The sequence below is a fragment of the Polypterus senegalus genome, chromosome 6, assembly GCF_016835505.1.
Source record: "Polypterus senegalus isolate Bchr_013 chromosome 6, ASM1683550v1, whole genome shotgun sequence".
Lineage (NCBI taxonomy): Eukaryota > Metazoa > Chordata > Cladistia > Polypteriformes > Polypteridae > Polypterus > Polypterus senegalus.
The window spans coordinates 112,110,127-112,132,724 of NC_053159.1; the positions used below are offsets into that span (position 1 = coordinate 112,110,127).

The 22,598-nt window shown below is 38.4% G+C and overlaps 1 protein-coding gene across 5 annotated transcripts in view; it reads left to right on the plus strand.

Moving 5' to 3' along the window:
* srrm3 (serine/arginine repetitive matrix 3) overlaps positions 1-22,598 on the plus strand; it is a 474,513-nt gene that overhangs the window by 56,195 nt on the left and 395,720 nt on the right. The gene's annotated exons all lie outside the window — the stretch shown is intronic.

A 22,598-nucleotide genomic window follows, 5' to 3' on the forward strand; every position in this document is an offset into this window, starting at 1 on the left:
TGCAATTAATTGCAAAGTCCCTCTTTGCCATGAAAATGAACTTATCCCAAAAAAAACATTTCCACTGCTGTTGTGAAGAAGGCTTCAGGGTGCCCAAGAAAGTCCAGCAAACACCAGGATTGGCTCCTAAAGTTGGTTCTGCTGCGTGATCGGGGCACGGCCAGTGCAGAGCTTGCTCAGGAATGGCAGCAGGCACATGCGAATGCATCTGCACGCACAGTGAGGCAAAGACTTTTGGAGGATGGCCAGGTGTCAAGAAGGGCAACAAAGAATCCACTTCTCTTCAAGAAAAACATCAGGGACAGACTGACATTCCACAAAAGGTATAGGGATTGGACTGCTGAGGACTGGAGTAAAGTCATTTTCTCTGATGAATCCCCTTTCAGATTGTTTGGGGTATCCGGAAAAAAGATTGTCCGGAGAAGAAAAGGTGAGCACTACCATCAGTTCTGTGTCATGCCAACAGTAAAGCATCCTGAGACCATTCATGTGTGGGGTTGTTTCTCAGCCAAGGGAGTGGGCTTACTCACCATTTTACCTAAGAACTCAGCCATGAATAAAGAATGGTACCAAAACATCCTCCGAGAGCAACGTCTCCCAACCATCCAAGAATAGTTTGCTGATGAACAATGCCTTTTTCCAGCATGATGGAGCACCGTGCCATAAGGCAATAGTGATAATTAAGTGGCTTGGGGAACAAAACATCAAAATGTTGGGGCCATGTCCAGTAAACTCCCCAGACCTTAATCCCATTGAGAACTTGTGGTCAATCCTCAAGAGGCAGGTGGACAAACAAAAACCCACAAATTCTGACAAACTCCAAGCATTGACTATGCAAGAATGTGGCTGCCATCATTCAGGATTTGGCCCAGAAGTTGATTGATAGCATGCCAGGACGAATTGCAGAGGTCTTGAAAAAGAAGGGCCAATACTGCAAATATTGACTCTTTGCACAAAATTAATGTAACTGTCAATAAAAGCCTTTGAAACTTATGAAATGCTTGTAATTATACATCAGTATACCATAGAAACATCTGACAAAAAGATCAAAAAACACTGAAGCAGCCAACTTTGTGAAAACCAATTTACTTGTGTCATTCTCACAACTTTTGGACATGACTGTATATAGTTTTGTCCCGCTTTGTTCATTGTTTCTGGTTTAATAACAATAATAATAATCTCTACCATAATAATAATAATAATAATAATTTAAAATATTTTTATTATTATTATTATTATTATTACTACTACTAGTAGTGTAAGTCAAAGGAGCATTACTGATGTATTCATGGAAAGGTTCAGGTCCTTTGGTGTGAGCAAAATATTTCTGTAGTTGCAACAGGAGATGCCAACTTATTAAATATGTTAATCAGCAAGACTGGTACTGTCTGCTCTTGAAATTTTTCTAGACTGTCGGGAGGCAATAACAGAGAGAAGTATGGTGGCTAAACTGTTGCTTATGATGAAAAGCATCTCATGCCCTCTTTGTGACACCCTGGTGAACCAGTAGAGCACGTTGTACACAAAGCTAAATATACCAGGCTGCTCTAGTGGGTGCTGCTACAGGTCTTTTTAGCAGAAACTATATATGCTTGTCTGGACTAGTTTTTTTTTTAAGTTATAGTGTGCTTAATTTAAATATTTCAGTAATGTATTTTATTTTTTATTTAATGTATTACATTATTTATTTGCTTATTTTAGTGTTTAGATTTGAATCCATTCTGTGTAGGTTTTTTGTATATCTCACTGTGTTAATATGTGTGGGATGCTGTAACACTGCATCTATCTGTCTACAGTGGCATGCAAAAGTATTCTATCCCCTTGAAAGTCATCATATTTTTCTGCCTGACAAAAGATTTGTACACATATTTATCCATTAAGTATTTTAATGTGAACTCTTATGCTGTATCAATATATTTCCAAAGTCCTGATACACTATTTTCTGTAGATATTTAACTGAAGAAGAAAAACTTAGAAGTTAGTGTTTCCACAAGTATTTAAACCTCTGTGCTTTAGAAGCTCCAGGTTTACACAAATGACAAATTAATCACAAGCAACACAAAGGTGACTGTCATTTGACCATAATGAAACATCATTAGGTACTAATTAGGAGTCTTTTCTATCTCACTGGATATAAGAAGCACCCTTTGTAAGGGCTAGGGTCTTTCTTGGACAATCACTGTAAAAATGAAGACAAAGGAGCATTCTCCTAATGTGAGAAACAAAATAATTAAAATGCATAAGGCAGGAAAGGGCTACAAAAAATATCAAAGAGTGTGAAAGTCCTGCAAACCACTGTTGGATCCATCAACAGAAAGTGGAAGGTTCATCATAGCACCAAGTCTCTTACTAGAATCTCAAAACTAAACATCAGAGCAAGACATCGAATGATCAGAGAGGGTACTAAAAATCCAGCCGTCACTCTCAGAAGTCTGCAATGCCCTTTGGCTAAAACTGGAGTGAAGGTGCCTGTAACAGTATGTATTGAATTTGCTATAAAGCATGAGAAAGACCCCCTTAAGATGTGGGAGAAGATTTTATGGTCAGATTCGACCAAAACAGAACTTTTTGGCCAAACTTCAAAGAGGTATGTGTGGTGTGATAGTAACACTGCCCATGCTTCAAGAAACACCATACCTTCGGTGAAACAGGGTGGTGGCAGCATCATGTTATGGAGATTCTTTTCATGTGCTGGGGCTGGAAATCTTGTCAGAGTTGAAGGAACAATGAATGGATACAGTCGCCACACAGTTTTGCAGGAGAATTTGTTCCAGTCTGCTATGAACCTATGGCTCAGGAGAATATTCATCTTTCAACATAACAGTGACCCTAAACATAAGGCCAAAGTGACACTGGAATGGCACAGAAACAGAAAGGTGAATGTTTTTGAATGGACAAGTGAAAGCCCTGATCTTAACTGTATTGAGAATCTGTGACACTATTTGAAAACTGCTGTCCAGAGGTAACATCTCAACAACCTAGAGGATCTCTCTAAATTCTGCTAAGAACAATGGGGAAGAATCGCTCCTGAACAATGTGGAAAACAGGTACATACTTAACCCAAAAGAATTAAGGCTGTTATTGCAGCACAATGATTCTTGAGAAAGTATTAATGTGTAGGGCTTGAATAGTTATGCAAACACTTACTTTTGAGTTTTTCTTCTTCAGTTAAATATCTACAGAAAATGGGTTATTTTGACTTTGGAAATGTATTGTTACAGCATAAGAGTTCACATTAAAAATACTGAATGGATAAATATTTGTAGAAATCTTATGTCATGCAGAAAATGATGATGAATTTTAAAGACTGCGTACTTTTGCATAACATTCTATCTATCTATCTATCTATCTATCTATCTATCTATCTATCTATCTATCTATCTATCTATCTATCTATCTATCTATCTATCTATCTATCTATCTATCTATCTATCTGTGAGAAGTGGAACGTGGCATAGGACAGGTTTAAAATAAATAACTAACATCTCAAGAGAGTGCAGGCTCAGAATGGGTGCAGATGTGTGCATGATAGTGCTGCTCCAGGGTTGATTGTGATGCAAAAGTGAGTGGATCAGTCAGGTGCTGCATTCATGCCTTGGAGTGGGTGGAAAGTCTCATCTACAGCCAATCAAGCCGATATAAAAGGAGCCTGCATTGCTGGGATAGTGAGATGGAGAGAAAAGAAAGAAAAGAAATAAAGGTCAGGACAAAAAAAAGAACAAAAAAGAAAGTTGGAGGTTAAAAGGAAAGATCCATGAAAAAAAACTGGACATGGCAGGATTGGGATCTATTGCTGAGCAGAGGGAAGGAAGCAGGCAGCTGGAAGGGAGCCCATTGGAGGAGCACAGGGCTGACGCTCGAGGGAGTTGAAGAGGGCTACTCCACCTGAGTATTTTTGGGGTAGCTGGAGTGGCCCAATGATTACTCTCTATCTATTAAATTTTTTAAAGATTTATTGGATATAAATTATTTTTAAATCTGATTTCTAAGCTGTAGTCTAATGCTTTTCTTGGATGACATCCTACTCCTAAGAGTGAAATCTCTTGCAGTTTTTTTCGATTATCTGTAGAGATGTTCCACATATTTCTCATAACATTCCTTGATGGAAACCAATTAAATAAAAATTTTCACTACTTTTTGTCCATATTCCACACCATACTATATTCATTTTTGGTTGATTTTATTTATAATTCTGTGAAATACATTGATAAACAGGCACTGTTCACTTTTTCTTTGCGCCTTGATATCATGTTGAAGTACCTCTACCTCCCCAATGCTCACTCTTTATGGAAGACTTTCATTGTGGTCTCTTCAGCTATACATTGCCATTTCTCAGGGAGAACTTTGTAGGGTGGATTTGAAATTCGAAGATAGGAGGGTGAAAATCAACAGTAAAATAACAAAAATACTCACTGCTAAAATTTGGTATTATAAGATCATCATTCAGAGCTGTATTCTGTTAATTGATATTTTATTACCATATTAATTAGCTGTCTTAAAAAAAAGCATTGTGGTTTTATCTTGGAATTTCTTCGATATCCACCAGCAATACCTTAACAGATGTGTTTATAAATGTTAATAAAGGATGAACGCACTGTACTTGGTATATTCACAAAGCTCATTTCATTTGCTAAACAAACAATACAGACTCAAAATGAGAATAACATCACTGGTATTGCATTTAACCCCATACGTGATACACGAACATTGAGAAATTACAACAAACATTCTTCAAAAACTACAAAGGCTGCTGTTTTTATTCCATCTTGTAGCTTTTCAACATAGAACAAAGTTGATGTCAATTGGTGGTGTCAATTAACAATCACTGTGCTTAATTTGAACCACTGACAAAGTACAATTAATTTTTTTAAGGTACAAGCTAAATAGGCGAAAATATTCAAAGATCTTTCCATCCAAAACTGACACCACGGGAGAATTCAGTGAATGATTCACCTGCCGCGGTGGAGCTGAGCCTGCCATTCTTCATAATAGCTCTTTGTCCCCTTCATTAATTATGCCTCAAGGACGTCAATAAGTGAAAAGCAGGTGGCAACAGCAACTATGTGACTACCAGTGTTACTTAAACCCAAATCCCAACATTCACTTTAGTCTTTTTGTATCTTGCCATGGGGCTCAAGTTACAAAAAGTGGTGACAGGCAGTCTACACGTCTTCTTAATTATTTCAGTAAACATGCCTCTTATGTTTAGCAGTGTGGATCAATGCATATTTGTAGGTCCTCAGATCAGAGAAGTGTTAAAAGATGAGATATCAGGAGAAGTTGTTGAATGAAGTTGAGGAACTGTTTGGCACAGCTTCAAAAGTGTCTGCATAAACATGTTGGGAAGTCATAAGGCTGAAGTCAAGCCTGAAATCATGAGTGACCTTCTCTAGCCATACCAAACAATCTGGTGCAATATGTCATTGAAAAATCAATTCTTGGACTCTCACTTGCACTTTTTCCTTGAAAATGTGGGTGCTGTCACAGATGAACATGCCAAGCAATTTCATCTGGACATTTCCAACTTGGAAAAGTGTTACCAAGTAAAAAGTGGAATTCCAGTACACTCACACTCGGGCAGTATGTAGTTGCCAATTAATGTAAGAAGAATGGCTTTGGGATGTGTGTGTGTGTGTGTGTGCTGAAAGACCTAAAGGGAACTCACAAGGATATGAGAAGAACATTCAGATTTCAGAAAGTCAGTGTTTATAGTCTGTACCACGGTCCTTAGAAGTGTCAGGAAACAGGGCCAACAATTGAGCCACCATGCTGTATTTTTTAATCAACATAAGTAACATACGTGCCACTATGATCAAGTGCTTTTATCGCTCCATCATACAATTTTTGCATATTAATAAAGCACTAATGTACTAATGCTGTTTTCTGATATTCTAAATTGTTTGTGCCAGTCAGACGGAAAAATACCAATTAAATGGACTAGGATTCCATTTTGTAGTGCATTAAAATATGTAAATATCCAAGGATATGAGTGTTTTTCATAGCCGCAGTATGAGTGGAGGCAGATTGGCACACAAAGAATAACAAAACACAATCCAAGCCAACACTTGCTTCTATCCGCAATTTCAAATACTTCTATTTCCAGTGAGACACTTCACATCATACTGACCCATGCCTCTAGGCTGATAATTATTTTATTCTGAAGATGACATTCATGTGAATTATGTAACTGGGGTCCAGTCTTTCTATATTCAAGATCCTCATTAGTGGAGCACCATAGCCTATAACCAGACAGCATTTCAGGCTTTTTAACTTCGACACAATTTATTTTGATTCTTGCATTGTCATGGTCTCCTCTCAATTCCTGTTATCCAGGTATCTTTAATAAAGGCAGATATCCCAAGCTTTTCCAAGCATATTGAAATATACTTGAGAATCTGTCCACATTAGACAGCTTTCAGTGTCAACAATTCCAAATAATTTAGGTATCACGTCAAGCCTTTTATGTCAGTGGGCTTAATGTTGTAGTACACACAGAGTGACACTATTTTATATAACATGAGAAAGCGAAATGCAGTTACAGAGATTTGAGAGACCCATTTTTATTTAAAGGCACTTTGGCTTCACTGTCGACATAAAGTAATGGTGTGTGTTTCTGCAATTAACAGGACTGCAGCATCGCCTGATTCATAATTCTATTGTAGTTGTCTTTTGCTGAGTCTTAAGTCATTTCTGCAATACACCACAGATGTTGCTGCCAAGCAACATCTGCCAAAAAGACAAGGACGCAAGCTGATGTAGGTTCATTGCAGAGACTTACTGGCTTGTCAGACAGGAAGAAATATATTCTTTCAGGATTAATATACAGCCTGAATCCTTCTGTTCTAAGGATGACCTTGTGAGGTGAATATTTTTGTGCAGAATTTTCCAGCTCAGTCGAGGTGTGAAACACAATGGTTCATATAAAGGTATTTAGCTCCTTCTTTACATGTTATTATATTATTATATTCCAGAAGGGAAACATCCTCATTAAGGGGACAATTTATTACTCTTGATAGGAAAACTGATAAGTTGATGTTCAATAGAAATGGATAGCAGTATGTAAAGTAATTAGAAAGTGGCCAGGAGCTGCCAGCTATCTCTATCTCCTGTCCTTCCACCTATTTTCTAACTCAGACAGCCTTGGGCGCTAGTAAGCAGCAGTAACCACTAGGGATGTCATGAAACCAGAACTTTTGTATTCAACACCAATACCTTTGAATTTTTACAATCCTCTCTAGCTATTTGATACCACAGCAAAAACAGAAATCTCATTTAATGGCTCTCATTTAAAGTATCTACATTACTCAAATGGACAATAAAACAACAGATTTAAAATACTAGTAAACCCATCAGGTAGTTATCCATCCAAATATCATTTAAGTAAACTAGTATTGGCATTCATAAATGTCAAAATATAATGCAGGGTTTGAATATTAATATCTGATAGGCACAGGGATTCCCTCAGTTTAATGACAAGAGGGGTGGGAGTGTTATAATCTTGGAAGGCTTTCAGCATAGGGTTTATAAATAATGATATAATCATTGACTACCTGATTTACCTTACCACGTGCATATTCTAAATTTTTTCTCTATGACATTTTCCCTCCAGTAACTGAAAAACACTACTTAAAAATTGTGTCATGTCATTTTCTAACCTACTTAATCCAGACCAGGGTCACAGCAGCCTATCCCAGTTAGCATAGGGCAGGAACAAACCCTGGATAGGATGCCAGTCCATCACAGGGCAAACACACACACACGACCCCACACTTAGGGCCAATTTAGCACCACCAGGTCACGTAACCTGCATGTCTTTGGATAGAGGGTGGAAACCCACACTGACACTGGGAGAACATACATACTGCATGCAGGGAGGACCCAGGTGTATTAACCCTGGTCTCCTTACTGTGAGGCAGCAGCACTACCACTGCACCACCAAGTCACCCATTTGCTTAAAGTCAATGCTAACAATGAAAATTCAAACAGTATTATATCTGCCGTGTGGAATTACTGAATTCTAAGATAATTCAGGATATTTTCATGAAAAAAAATTTTATTTATACAGCTGGGGCCCCATCCCCTTGAATTCCACATATAGGAGACTAGTCAGGTACCAACTAAAGCTACTAATGACAAATTATTCAATTGCATAACAGTTAATAAATGTATAAATACAATAAAGACAAAATATGAAACCAAAAACAGAATTAACAGCAAAATATAGAAAATTTACAAAATAATAATAGAAAAAAACAATAAAAAACCTTAACCAAAAAAAAACCATAAGCCAGGGATGAGACCCTGAGTGAAAAATAACACTGATGTTCCTGTACTCCTGAACTTTCTGTTTATCAGGAACTGGTTAGACCTTCAGAACAAAGCTTTTGATCGGCAAAGTTCTTTCTCTCAGCATTTTCTTCTCCATATGTTTTTTACCTTTACCTTTTTGTGTCTTTTATTACAAAGCAGATACATAATGGATGTTCAGGGAGCATACATTGAGCATCAAATTCCCCTTAATTTAACTATTTTTTTGTATTTTTCTAGTGTTTAGTATTTTTTAAACTTTGGCTTTGATCTATGGATTTGTACTATACAGTTTTACTTGGCTATTTTATACTTACTGTATTTGGCTTTCCTGTTTTCAACCCACTGTTTGGTTTTGCCTTTTGGATCACTGACTTATCCATTCACCCTACTTTTTAGCCCACTTATCTAGGGTAAAGTTCAAGGGCACCTGGGGCCTGTCCTAGTAGTCAATGGGCACAAGGCAGGAGCAACATCTGGACGGGGCACCAGCTCATCACAGTACTGAGTTATGTAAACAAATACTTTTTCTCATAATGTCTTTTGCATCATTTTTTCACCCAGGGTGGGTTGGCACCCTGCCCAGGATTGGTTCCTGCCTTGTGCCCTGTGTTGGCTGGGATTGGCTCCAGCAGACCCCCGTGACCCTGTATTCTGATTCAGCGGGTTAGAAAATGGATGGATGGATGGATGTTTCACTCAGCATCTGCATAGCTACTTTAGAACTAGCCAACAGTTGTGCTTTACAAAGTCACTTTGATGAAGTGGTGCACTATGCTCCAGCCGTTACAATCAGTTTCACTTCCAGGAGAGCTGGTGTTGACATAATTTGTTACTTGAGCTTCCACATTATTGTCCTGAAAGGGCCAGGTTTTCCATAGCAGCTTGTCAGCTGCCTGAAGTGACTTTAGTATATGATTGCTTCCATGATTGCATGTCCTCCAGTGGTCAGCATGTATCTCCACATCAGTCTTTTCTTTACGGGCCTGTGTCCTCTGCTACGTACAGTATGCTTGATCACCTGTGGAAAGGTTGAAAGGTTCCATAATGGAAGACAAGGTTTACTTCCTGCAGTGTGTCTCCTTTGATTTGACTAACCGTGTCATAGCCTTGCCTCCTACTATCCTATTTGCACTAGTCACACCAAGTTTAATAATTAATAAGTATTCTTCTGTATTTTTATATCCTACTGTAATGTCAATTTATAAGAGATGTCATTGTAAACATCTATCTATCTATCTATCTATCTATCTATCTATCTATCTATCTATCTGTCTGTCTGTCTGTCTGTCTGTCTGTCTATCACAATATATTAATTTCTGCACAAGTTTCTTCTCTCTTTTATATCTCCTTTACAAAAATCTAATTCATGCTGTTTCAACTAAAATATAAACTTTCATAACTTATCACTTCACAAATACTATATCTTGCCACTTTACAAAGATTGTCTCCCATGTCTTTGTCTTTTAGCTTTAGTAATGCTGTGTTATCTATCCATCCTCTATATGTCAGTCACAACAAGTGAATATGGCAGTGTAGAAGCATATCATGTGAAGGATCAGGACCAGTTTCTACCGTACATATAGTGATCTTGAGATGAGCTCTAAGCTTTCTGTGATCCTTGATTAGAATCAAGTTGTTTATGGAAGTGGATGTATGGGATAAAGCATGTAAATAACTTTATTTATTAATGCCATTTTTGCCACTTATATTTAAAAGATCTCTAACATTGTTTCTCAAAAAGAATTATTCAACATGAGTGAAAACTGGTAGTACTGAGCATGCTCATTTTGTTTTTTTTTTTTTTACATTTTTGGGTAACAAAAAAAAAGGTAATGTTTCTGCAGGCAGGCATTCAGCTGTTTTTTTCCAGTTATTTATTAACTATAAAACTCAAAAGGACAGGTCATAACATTAAATGAGAATCCCATGAACTATTTCAGGTATACTTTCATTTATACCTTACCCTAATAATATCTAAAATATGCATGAATAATTAAAGCTAAACACGATGTGCACCTTTGCTCTTTCCTGCAGTAAACCACCTTATAAAGCTCTGTAGAAGAGCACTGGTGGATATGGCCAGATTTTAAAGACTGATGACTGAGCTGTTTGTTGCACCAAAAGTGTTGCTTTTGCTTTCAGCAGCAAATCAATGTTATGAATGGGATTTGAAATTTCAGTCAGCAGAGTGCAGCGTGCTGTATCGAAAGAAGCTGGACCTATCGATTGCCATGACATCAGTTTTCCCTTGAATTGGTATGTGTTTTAAACTTGATTAATGTACCAGGCTGCAGAAGAAGGCAATTGCACTGATGTCTCTGCTCCCAGTGGGCTTTATTAAAGCCAGAAAAAACATGAAAAATCCTCATTGTATCACTGGTGAACTTTCAAAACTGCATCATTTGGCAGAGAGGTGTTTCACCCCAAGAACAATGGTGGAAGTAAGATAGCTCATTAAAATGTCTAGGACATCTACAGCAGTTTTGCCTGGCTTACGTGCTTTGGAATCATTTTGAATTCAAAGAGTTTAAGATAGTAAGGCTTATTTTGTGAACCTTTAACTAATCCTTTCTTGCCTGTAATCCATTTCTGTGCCCAGAGTTAAATTAGCTTTATTTTGTAATACTGTAATCCATTTATTTCACAAAGTTCAGCATTATTCTATACACCCTACTGTGAAGACTGTATTTTCTGTAACAGTATACATTTTAATTCTCTAAACTAACAACTCCCATAGGTGCAGGCATTGTACTGAGGTGCATTATTTTTTACCATACGAAGACAGTCTAAAAAGGGGATTTAATCCAAAAGACTGTGAAGCACTGTGCATTTATTGGTTTTATTGATAGTGGATTTTGAAATCAGTGAACAGCTAATATATTTAGTTTGACGTACTGACCATCATGAGTCATTTGTGCCCATTCTCAGGGCTATACTTAAATAAAAGCCAAATCATCAACTCAGCTCAGATCAGTGCTTAGCAATGCTTCCTCAAGGATCTACATTCATTGTTATTTTGCAAAAAATAGGTACAGTTTTATATTTTGAAAACCATTTGAAATAAATAAAATACTTTATGGATATACTGTATATTGATTTTGGTTACCTTTGAAATTTTCACAGAGGACCTTTGGCTGAATAACAGAGATACAGAAATCCACCACACTGCATGATTTAATGCATTATTTTAGATGATCATACAGTAGCACAGTGGTTAGTGCTGCAGCTTCATGGATCATTGCAGCCTGGGCCTGAACCCTGTGCTCAGCTGCTGTGAATAGTGTATAGTTTGCATGTTCTCTCAGTGTCGCCATAGGTTTTTCTCCAAGTACTCCAGTTTTCCTCCCGCATTTCAAAGATGTGTGGGTTATGAAAATTCACAAGAGGACTGAATGTGTGTATGCATTAAGTGAGCTCTTCAGTGGTCTTACTCATCATCTCATTTTAATTTCTGCTCTGCAACTAATGCTTCCAGGTTTCCATCCTCTGTTACCCTAAAATACATTAAGTGAATATGAAAATGTAATGTTTTGTAGAAAAGAAATATTGTTAAGTAGACATTTGAGTTTTACAGTGGCACAAATATCGGCAAATATTTCACAAACTATAGTAATACACTGCGGTGGGCTGGCACCCTGCCCGGGGTTTGTTTCCTGCCTTGCGCCCTGTGTTGGCTGGGATTGGCTCCAGGAGGCGCCAGTGACCCTGTAGTTAGAATATAGAGGGTTGGATAATGGATGGATGGATAGTAATACAAGATGTAATTGCTAGATTTAAATGGTCATAAATTAGTTATTTTCCATTTAAATGTTGCTGCTGCCTCGCAGTTAGGAGACCCGGGTTCGCTTCCCGGGTCCTCCCTCTGTGGAGTTTGCATGTTCTCACCGTGTCTGCGTGGGTTTCCTCCAAGTGCTCCAGTTTCCTCCCACAGTCCAAAGACATGCAGGTTAGGTGCATTGGTGATCCTAAATTGTCCCTAGTGTGTGCTTGCTGTGTGTGTGTGTGTGTGTGTGTGCCCTGCCCAGGGTTTGTTTCCTGCCTTGCGCCCTGTGTTGGCTGGGATTGGCTCCAGCCGGTTTGGATATAACGGGTTGGATAATGGATGGATGGATGTTGATGTTTCAGTAGTTTTTTTTTTTTTATGGTAATTTTTTTATTTTTTTAGTTATTTTAATTGAAGAAAATAACATTGCATACAAAGAAATTGAACTTATACAACAAATTACTTTATAGTCAAATTAGAAAAAAAAGACAAAACCTGTGTAATATGATTTTTAAAGTTATTGGCTTTGCAAAGTGCCTGTTTGTATGTACGAGTGTCACAGTAAAATACATACATTTATCCATCTATCACTCCATCTATATTTATATCCAGGCTAAACCCTTTTTTTCATGTTCAGGGTCAAGAACTGATGTCTATTTTCCTCTGATATAGAGATATAAAGACATAAAGATAAAGGATTTCCCTCTCCTTGGACTTTTGCAGTTTTATTATGTTTTGAAAAAGAATGCAGCCAGGTTACTGTCTGTGTATGGTTTATATGTTTTTGCCATGTCTGTGTGGGTTGTCTCTAGTAAGCTGGCGTCCTGCCTTATGCCCAGTGTTAACAGTTTAAGAGTGTTATGTTAATATATTTTTTTGTAATCAATTTTTTATTAATAAAACCAAAATGAAACTAACATGACAAAACAATAAGCAATTAATATTTGAATAAAGCCCCAACAGAACCCCTCTATAACCATCCCCTCATGTGCTGTGCCATACCGAAAGGAACTGCAGCTGCGCCAACCGGCCACATCACCACACTACTAGTCTCTGCTCATAAAAGATTTCAGTTTATAAGCGGCAAATCCCCAGTCAGATTCTGGATACTCCATTAATTTGTGATGCAGATGGCTCCAAAATGATCCAGTTTTATTAGTTAGACAGCTAGTTCTTCATTGTAATCAGGTCAAGGGTGTTCCATCTAAAAGCAAGGAAAGGTTTGGCAAGTGCTGTGCCCAAACATAACACTTTACACTGGTGCATTGGCAGAGCACGGCCTGAAAGGTTTAAGAGTCTTAGAAGAAGTGGCAGAGGGGGAATAGGAGCTGATGGCATTGAAGAAAGAGAGCAGAAGATTAGAGATCAGAAAGTCAGAACAGGAGGGCAAAAGTAATAAATGTGCAAAAATATCCTTGGGACATTATGTAGGCAGAAGTGACACAAAAAATTTGGGCTTGGGCCCATTAAGTATAGCTTTCAAGGAGTAAAATGTAACCCATGGACAACTTTAAACTGAGTAAAATGATGGTTGGAGTCTCCTAGATGAAAATTTGGCATTTATGAAAATGGTATTCCAGCAAAGAGGAATGGGTAGTATGAGACCTTGAGACCACTAAGAGATCATTTTTGGGAGTTTTTCCTTGTCTTCTTAGAGAGTCAAGGCTGGGGGGCTGTCAAGAGGCAGGGCCTGATAAAGCCCATTGTGGCACTTCTTGTGTGATTTTGGGCGATACAAAAATAAATTGTATTGTATAATTGGTAAAATGTTATAGGAACATGACAGGGTGATAAGGGTGAAGGAGTTAGAATGGGAGAAAAAAGTAGATAAAGGAGATACAAATGAGAGAACATATGCTTGAAGCACTGAATGAAGCTGCAGGTAGTAGAAAAAAAGTGGAGAAAGGAATGCCAAAGCAACACTGAAAAGTTTTTATGTACCAACATCATGCTGCATTCAGTCAGACAGAAAGGTTAGGGTTATGTTATTATATTATGACATCAAAATATTCCGTATAGAGAATGACCAAGCTGGAAATCCAACTAAAATCCCTAGAAGGGTACGACAATTCCTTACCACTGTGCTGCCATACCAGTCATCCTCATTATTTTTTGGGCATCTCTGAAGTACATTTTTACTTACCTGTCCTAGAAGGAAGCACCGACATATATGAGATACAGCAGTTTTACTGCTCACTTAAAAATAAGACCTCAACGGGGAAACTGTGATGTGTGTAGAGTTGCAGACAAGGAAATTAATCATTTTAGCGCAATGCAAAAAGGTGACAATTCACATTCTATTTTAAGAATATCGTGAAGCATTGTGGAACAGACAAATGCTGTATTTTTTCCTTAATGAGAGTGTGCAAATGCTTGCATTACAGTAGACAGATTTTTCATCAAAATCCCAAATATATTTTTTGGTAGAGTTCTTCCTTTTGGGGTGTAATTAACCTTGAAGCTAGGAGATGATATTCCTTCAGGGAGGGATAGGTATTGTATCTGTAGCCTTAAACAAACTCTTCTTGCATATGAATTGTCTACAAGAAAAAGCAGTCTTGATTTTAGGAAGGGAACAGGATAATCAAAAGGATTCACATAGTAAAACACAGCATTGTGAAATTTAGATTCAATTGTTGAAGGGTATTGCTGAATTAGTGCCTTTATTTGATTTTTTTACTCAATATAAGAAAAATTAAAACGTTCTTCATTATGAAAATGAGGATGAGTAAACATTAACCATCATAATTTATTATAAAAAAGGATATCATACATAGAATAATCTGTTTTCACTTGGCACACCAAAAACTCAGTACAAAATGCCATTTCATTATGTATTTTGTTTTCAATAAGCAGTTTAGCCAACAAAGTTGCTAGCTCAGTCCCTACAACTTTGACAGTAGTTCAGTTGCAGAAATGTGTAAACTCTTGTTATATGAAAGTCAGTGTACATAAAAAGCAGTAATTAAATGAAGCAACATGGAGTGTTCAATTTGATGAAATGTTTTGGCCGAACTGTGTTTTAATTTTTGTGCTTTTTAATCAAATAATAACTAATCAATATGAAAAAATACACTTAGCAAGTACAAAGGTTAGCACAGTGGCACAGTGGTTAGCTCTTCTGCTGTATAGATTCTGCATCCTGGCTTTGAATCCATCTGTTGTCTAGGTGTAATATATCCACCCTATGTTTGCTTGGCATTTACTCTGGGAGTTTAGGTTTTCCTCCGATATTCCCAAAGATGTGTATGTTAATGCTTTTGGTGATTTCAGGCTGGCCCATGGTAGTCTAGGTGTGTAAATGAGTGAACCTCACAATGGACTGGTGCCCAGTCCATGGCTCCTTCCTGTGTTGTGTAGAGTATTTCCCCCCACTCCTTTGAACTGGTATAAGCATGTTCAAGAATGGTATGTTATGCTGTGTCACAACTGCACAATTCAATAACTATCGTCCTGATGGATATCATAGAACTTTCAAAGAAGAATCGTTCATGGCCATAAAAATGTGCTGCAAAGTTACATGTATGCCCACCAAATGTCCTGTCTGATTTGACCCCTCATCTTTTTCATTGTATTTTTGAATTGCAGCCCTCTCTCCCACTGCTAAGCTTTTCAATTTCTAACACATTGTATTCCCACTTTAAATATTTTTATGATAACCTTTTTCAATCCTGGGGTCCAATTACCAAACTGCCTATCACTTAAGACTGAAGGTCTACCTTATTATCTTTAAACTTTAAAGAGTGCCTTCTTTTGGCTTGTTAAACCACCTTCAAGTTTTCTAGTAAAGAATAAGTTGTTCTTCTTACTTGCTGCATGATGTTCACCTTTAAAAGGTTAATTGTGTCAGTTTACTTGAGACAGAAAACAACTACATTTACTTTATTAAGTGTTGCACCTGAAACTGTAAGTTACAACCATTAAAGGTGTGTGCCCTGGTGCGTCCTATTGACACCTTGTCCCTTGATGGTTCCTGCTTTAATTTCTGCCTATAACATTGTATTTTAATAACTCAGAAAGTGGATGAATCAATTTTTTTTTATTGATAGTCTCTTATTTGGGAAACTATTACATATGTTCAAGGAAAGTTTAGTGATATCAATAATAAAAATGTATGTTACTGTCTCTAGAATTATATTTGTTTTCAATACATAATATATATTATAATAATGTATATTATAAACAAGAGAGTTTTACCATTGGAATAACTTCATATTTTTAGAAATGCCTTTTAAAGCACACACATACACTGTACTTGAAAGACATGTGCTGATAATTGGAGAATATACAGTACCTAGTCATGAAACATTTATTGCTTCACACGTTATTGTTTCTCAGGGGTGCAGTACAGTTCCTTCAGTTTCTGCTTATTTCAATCAGGTTTGCTACTAAAGGAAAGTTTAGTGATATCAATGATAAAAAGTTATGTTACTGTCTCTAGAATTATATTTGTTTTCAATAAATAATGTATATTTTATATTTCTGTATTTATTTCATCTGTCTATTATAAAAGAAAATCTTGAGACAAGACTATTGCCAAGAGAGTTTTTCAAGTCCTGTTCTCCTCTCAACTATTTCAAGTTAACTGCCCATACCCACGGTCCTCTCACCTCTCATTCGTGTGAATGCTTTTGTCAGACATAGTTCCTGCGCTCTCAGCTCTTATAAATTTTTATGTTTTCCTCACTTTAAGTTCCCAATAAAAGAAGACTTATTATGTAAAAAATCTTATTGAAGACTTTCATCCCAAAGCATTATCAACAGAAAAAATGAGTACACGGGCAATCTTTGCACCGAGAAATGATGAAGTCAAACAAATTAACGTGAAAATTGTCGATCAGTTACACAGCAAATTGGTTAAATACGTATTAATAGACTATGCTGAAACAGTTGGTGGTGATGTTGCCGAAGATGAAACATCAACTTACAATATCCCGTAGAATATCTACAAATGTTAACACCGTACGGTCTTCCACCAGCCGAATGACTGTTGAAATAAGGATGTATTGTAATGTTATTGCATAGTTTATGTATGAGTGATGGACTATGCAATAGGACAAGATTAGTTGTATTCAAAATTAGTCGAACAATACTGACATGTAAAATTTTAACAGGTGACAAGAAAGGTAATAGTAGTAGTACATCTTCCACGGATAACAATGGAAATCTTGATATGCCATTCATATTAAAATGTTTACAGTTTCCTGTTAGAACAGTGTTTGTTATGACAATTAACAAATCACAGGGACAAACATTCGAAAAAGTCAGTTTATTTAATAGAGAAAAAGAAACGATATTCACTCATGGGCAGTTATACGTTGCATTGTCACAATGTAACTCCAAACATGGAATCAAAATTCAGTGCGATATTGATGAAAAGTTAATTCCAAATATTGTTTTTCCTGAAGTTTTACAGTAAAACTGTAAGTTTAAAAAGTATTTGCGTGTTAATTTCAAAGCCAAACAGAACAAAAACGTATAATGCAATGAATACCTCTAACACAACATTAAACTTAATTTTCTTTCAATATATTACGTTTTACTATTTTTTACTATGATTAATTACTCTTTAATATAAAATAGTTAGGTCTATTATGCATATGTAACAATTCCCATGAAAATAACAATATGTTTAAATTGTACATCTGCATCCCCATACGTGAGCAGCAGAGCTGCGAAGTGGGTAGCGCGTAGCACCCGCCTGTGGGTTGGCGAGCGAAGCGTGCAGTGTGCTAGTTTTTTGTATATTTATGTAAACCAAGCATTCAGTACTTGACACTAAAGTGACTGGTATTTGCATTGGAGATAATAATTCAGTTAATAAACAACTGAATAAATAATATCAATCCAGTATAAATTGTTCGTTACTGAGTACAGATTTAGTGCACTTACACATATTTTCTGTCATGATCTATCCATTCATCCATTATCCAACCCACTATATCCTAACTACAGGATCATGGCGGTCTGCTGCAGCCAATCCCAGCCAACATAGGGCGCAAGGCAAGAAACAAACTCCAGGAAGGGTGCCATCCCACCGCAGGGCACACACACACTAGGAACAATTTAGGATCACCAGTGCACCTAACCTGCATGTCTTTGGACTGTGGGAGGAAACCGGAGCACTCAGAGGAAGCCCATGCAGACACAGGGAGAACATGCAAACTCCACGCAGGAAGGACCCGGGAAGCGAACCCAGGTCTCCTGCCAGGCAGCAGCGCTACCACTGCGCCACCATGCCGTCCCTGTCATGATCTAGGAGTCCCAAAAACATTTCCAAAAATGTCCACTAGTGAGTGATTTCCAATCAAACACTGGCTAGATTTAAGGGTAAACGCAGGGTCTTTATAAAATACAATGTGTATTCTTTCAAAATGCATTGTTACATTGTGAAGCTCCCAAGAACACAAAGGCATAAATAAGTTACAAGCAACAAAAGTAATCCAAGCAAACAGCCCAAGAGCGGGGCCGAGTGGGGACATGGTCGACATCCCTGTCCCTCCAAGGTTTTAGCACACTAATGTGGTAAATTTGGGTGATCCCCCATATACTGTAGCACAAGTAAAGGAAATGATGTCTTTACAGACAGACATTTCTGTAAATTACTCACAAAAAATGACTAAAAGTATGGTTTCAATATAGGGTGATGGATCTGTGCAGTGTGCACTAAGCCTCGGACATAGACAGGCAGATATGTTGTAAAGCAACATCACACGTTTATTTACAGCAATATTTACACAGTCCAAGTAAGTACACACAAACCCCAAGAGTTCCCCAAAGTCCAGGCCTCTCACACACTCTGCCTTTCTCCTTTTTCGGGCCGCCTCCACTCTCTTTTCTCCTGCCTCATCCTCTCCTCACCCGACTACAGCCTTGAATGAAGGGAGGCGGCCCCTTTTATACAAGCCCGGATGGGCTCCAGGTGCTTCCCCACACTCCTCCACGGACACTCCCCTGTGTGGCGGAAGTGCCGGCTGTGCACCTGGAAGCACTCCGGGTGTCCCCAGTCTTCTTCTCCCCAGCACTTCCAGGTGTGGCAGAAGTGCTGAGGTCCAGGGCTCCGAAGGCAGTGGGGCGCCCCTTGGCGGCAACCATGGGCCCCTACAGGGTTGAGCTTCCAAGCTCCCTACCCGTGGTCCTCAAAGCAACCAGGGTGGTCGCCCCCACATGGTCTGGGGAAGGCGCAAGCCCTCCCCCGGTCCTCCTGAGCGTCCCAGCTGGGTCGCCTCCCCAGCCGTCTCTGACAGCAGAATCAGGACTATCTAGTTCAAGCCATGCCACCATCTAAAATAATTATTAAACTCTCCAGTGTTGTACAATTCTGACCCATTATGATCCATTTAAGGTCCACTGTGAAATTTTAATAGGTAGCAAAAATCAATAGATCTTAGTAGATCATTGTGTTCACTGTAATTTTCAAAATCTTAAGTATCTTCTGCCAAAATGTAGAATATATTATTTACCTTCTTAGATTGAGAAGAATTCTACTGTAAAGGGAGTCGTTCTGTGTGAACAGACTTCATTTTAAATTGATTTCATTATGGTAAGCGACTGCCAGCATTAAAGTCATTCCATTAACCTGTGTATCTCCATCTTAAGAATCAATTCATCAAATACCAAGCAGAGCAAGAAAAGAGGAACATACCATTGAAATAGCTTCATATTTTTAGAAATGCCTTTAAAAGCACACACATACACTATACATGAAAGGTATGTGCAGATCATTGGAAAATATACAGTACCTAGTCATGAAACATTTATTGCTTCACACGTTATTGTTTCTCAGGGGTGCAGTGCAGTTCCTTCAGTTTCTGCTTATTTCAATCAGGTTTGCTTGTTTGTTGTGTAAAAATTACTGTTGCTTGGCCTGGCTCAAATGAACAGCGATGCATTTCAGCTGTCAATGGAAGGTGGCCTCTCATGAGTACAGGAAGTCATTCACATCTTTTCTCAAAAGTGAATAAGATGTGCACCCAAGAAGTTTTATCAAAAATTATTTTCATAATGCAAGTGAAATTCAAACTGAAAAAATTCTCAGTACTCCTGCTATGTGTGAAGAGAAGCTATTCTTCCTTGTGAGAGGTTTCAATTTAATTTCTAGGCTTAGAATAATCAAAAAGCAGTTGTGCTTGTTCTTCTTAGTTAACTGCTCCTTTTAGAATTACTGAACACTTTGGCTGGATTGAGTGGTAAATGCTACTTCTGCTTGGGTTTACTGGTTACAGGAAAACTGATTTCAGATAAAATAAAATGAATTTTCCTTAGTCACTTTTCAAGCTGAACAACCAGTTGAATGTCTTTTCAAATTGTTCTTGTTATAGCTATTGAATAAAAACACTATTGGGAGAATGCTTTTCATTGACTTCAGTTCAGCTTTCAACACCATCATCCCTCAGAATCTCATAGGAAAGTTAAGTCTGCTAGGCTAATACACTGAACTGTACAACTGAATCCTGAACTTCCTGTTAGAGAGACCCTAGAAAGTCCAACATCTACAGCCCCATCATGCTGATCACTGCCACCCCCAAGGACTGTGTACTCAGCCCACTTCTGTTCACTGTGCTCACTCACAACTGTATGACTGGGTACAACTCTAACACCATCATTAAGTCTGCAGATGACATAACGGTTGTTGACATAAAATTAATTAAATAAACACAAAAGAGTCCACTTATGAGGTGTAAATAAAGCACAAAAAAAGATAAAGTTTTGGGGATCCACTCCATATATTGAAAGAGAGTAGTTTCAAGAGACTGATCTTAGGTCAATTTTTTGGTTTTATAGAAGAGAATAGGAAGGGCAGGATGGGCAGGAAGTTGTGTGAGGTCATTGGAAGGGCCTGAAGTGAGGTTATCAGAAGGAACCAGAAGTGAAGTCAAGCAAAAATGAGGTGTTAGTTGTTTTTCTTCTTTGGAACTGGGGGAAGAGAAGGAGAGGCATTAGTGCTTATCACCAACCCCTGTTCTGACTTCTCAACACCCTGTTTCAAACCCTTCATCTGCTTCCCAAGTGCACATGTGTGACAAAGGTCAGAAGGAGGATTCAGCAGCATTGACATCAGGGTGTCCTTGGCTCCTGGGGCTTTAGCCACAAAATGCTAAAAATTGCAGCACATTTAAAGAGACAGGGACAGCTCCTACAGCCCTGAAGATCACTCCCGACCACCTGCCTGTCACTCCTTTGCTGCATAAGCACTCTCGCTCACTTGCTCGCCCCCTCTCTCTTGCTCTTTTCTTTCCCTCCATTTAACCTCCGTCTCTCCCTTGTCTTTCTCTGTCTCAGGTCAGTCTATCCTGTTTCCCCTCTCCTTCCATGCTGGCTCCTTATCAACGCCTCAATTGAGGCATCCAAACAATCCTCCCATGCTGCATGTGTAGCAAAATGGGCCTGCACAAACCCGCACCCGAATGGAGCCCCACACACATGATTATTTATTTAAAACTACCTAATGGCACGGACCATCTGTCTCAACACCAAAAATTTCTTTTGGCCAAGAATCTGTGGTACACCTCTTTACCCACCCTCTTTACCTCTTTCATTTCTCCATGCTGATCTCATCATTGAGAAAACACACTCTGTGTGGGTATTGTTGCATGGAATTGAGAAAACAGAGTGGCTCACCTTTTTGAGCTTATCGAGAGGGACTTCAGCTTTGCTTTATATACCCTGATCTACATACACTCAAATATAAACTGCTCAAAAAAATTAAAGGAACACTTTGAAAACACATCAGATCTCAATGGGAAAAAGAAATCCTCCTGGATATCTATACTGATATAGACTGGGTAATGTGTTAGGAACGAAAGGATGCCACATCGTTTGATGGAAATGAAAATGATCAACCTACACAGCCCTGAATTCAAAGACGCCCCAAAAATCAGAGTGAAAAAATTATGTGCCAGGCAAGTCCATTTTGCCAAAATTTAATTGCAGCAACTCAAAATTGTACACAGCACTTTGTATGGCCCCTGTGTTCTTGTATACATGCCTGACAACATCGGTGCATGCTTCTAATGAGATGACAGATGGTGTTGTGGGGGATCTCCTCCCAGATCTGGACCAGGGTATCACTGAGCTCCTGGACAGTCTGTGGTGCAACCTGGTGGCATTGGATGGACCAAAACATAATATCCCAGAGGTGTTCTATTGGATTTAGGTCAGGAAAGTGTGGTGGCCAGTCAATGGTATCAATTCCTTCATCCTCCAGGAACTGCCTGCATACTCTCACCACATGAGGCCAGGAATTGTCGTGCACCAGGAGCCACTGTACCAGCATAGGGTCTGACAATGGGTCCAAGGATTTCATCCTGATAACTAATGGCAGCCAAGGTGCCTTTGTCAAGCCTGTAGCGGTCTGTGTGACCCTCCATGGATATGCCTCCCCAGACAATCATTAACCCACCACCAAACTGCTCATGCTGAATGATGTTACAGGCAGCATAATGTTCTCCATGGCTTCTCCAGACCCTTTCACTTCTGTCACGTGCTCAGGGTGAACCTGCTCTCATCTGTAAAAAGCACAGGG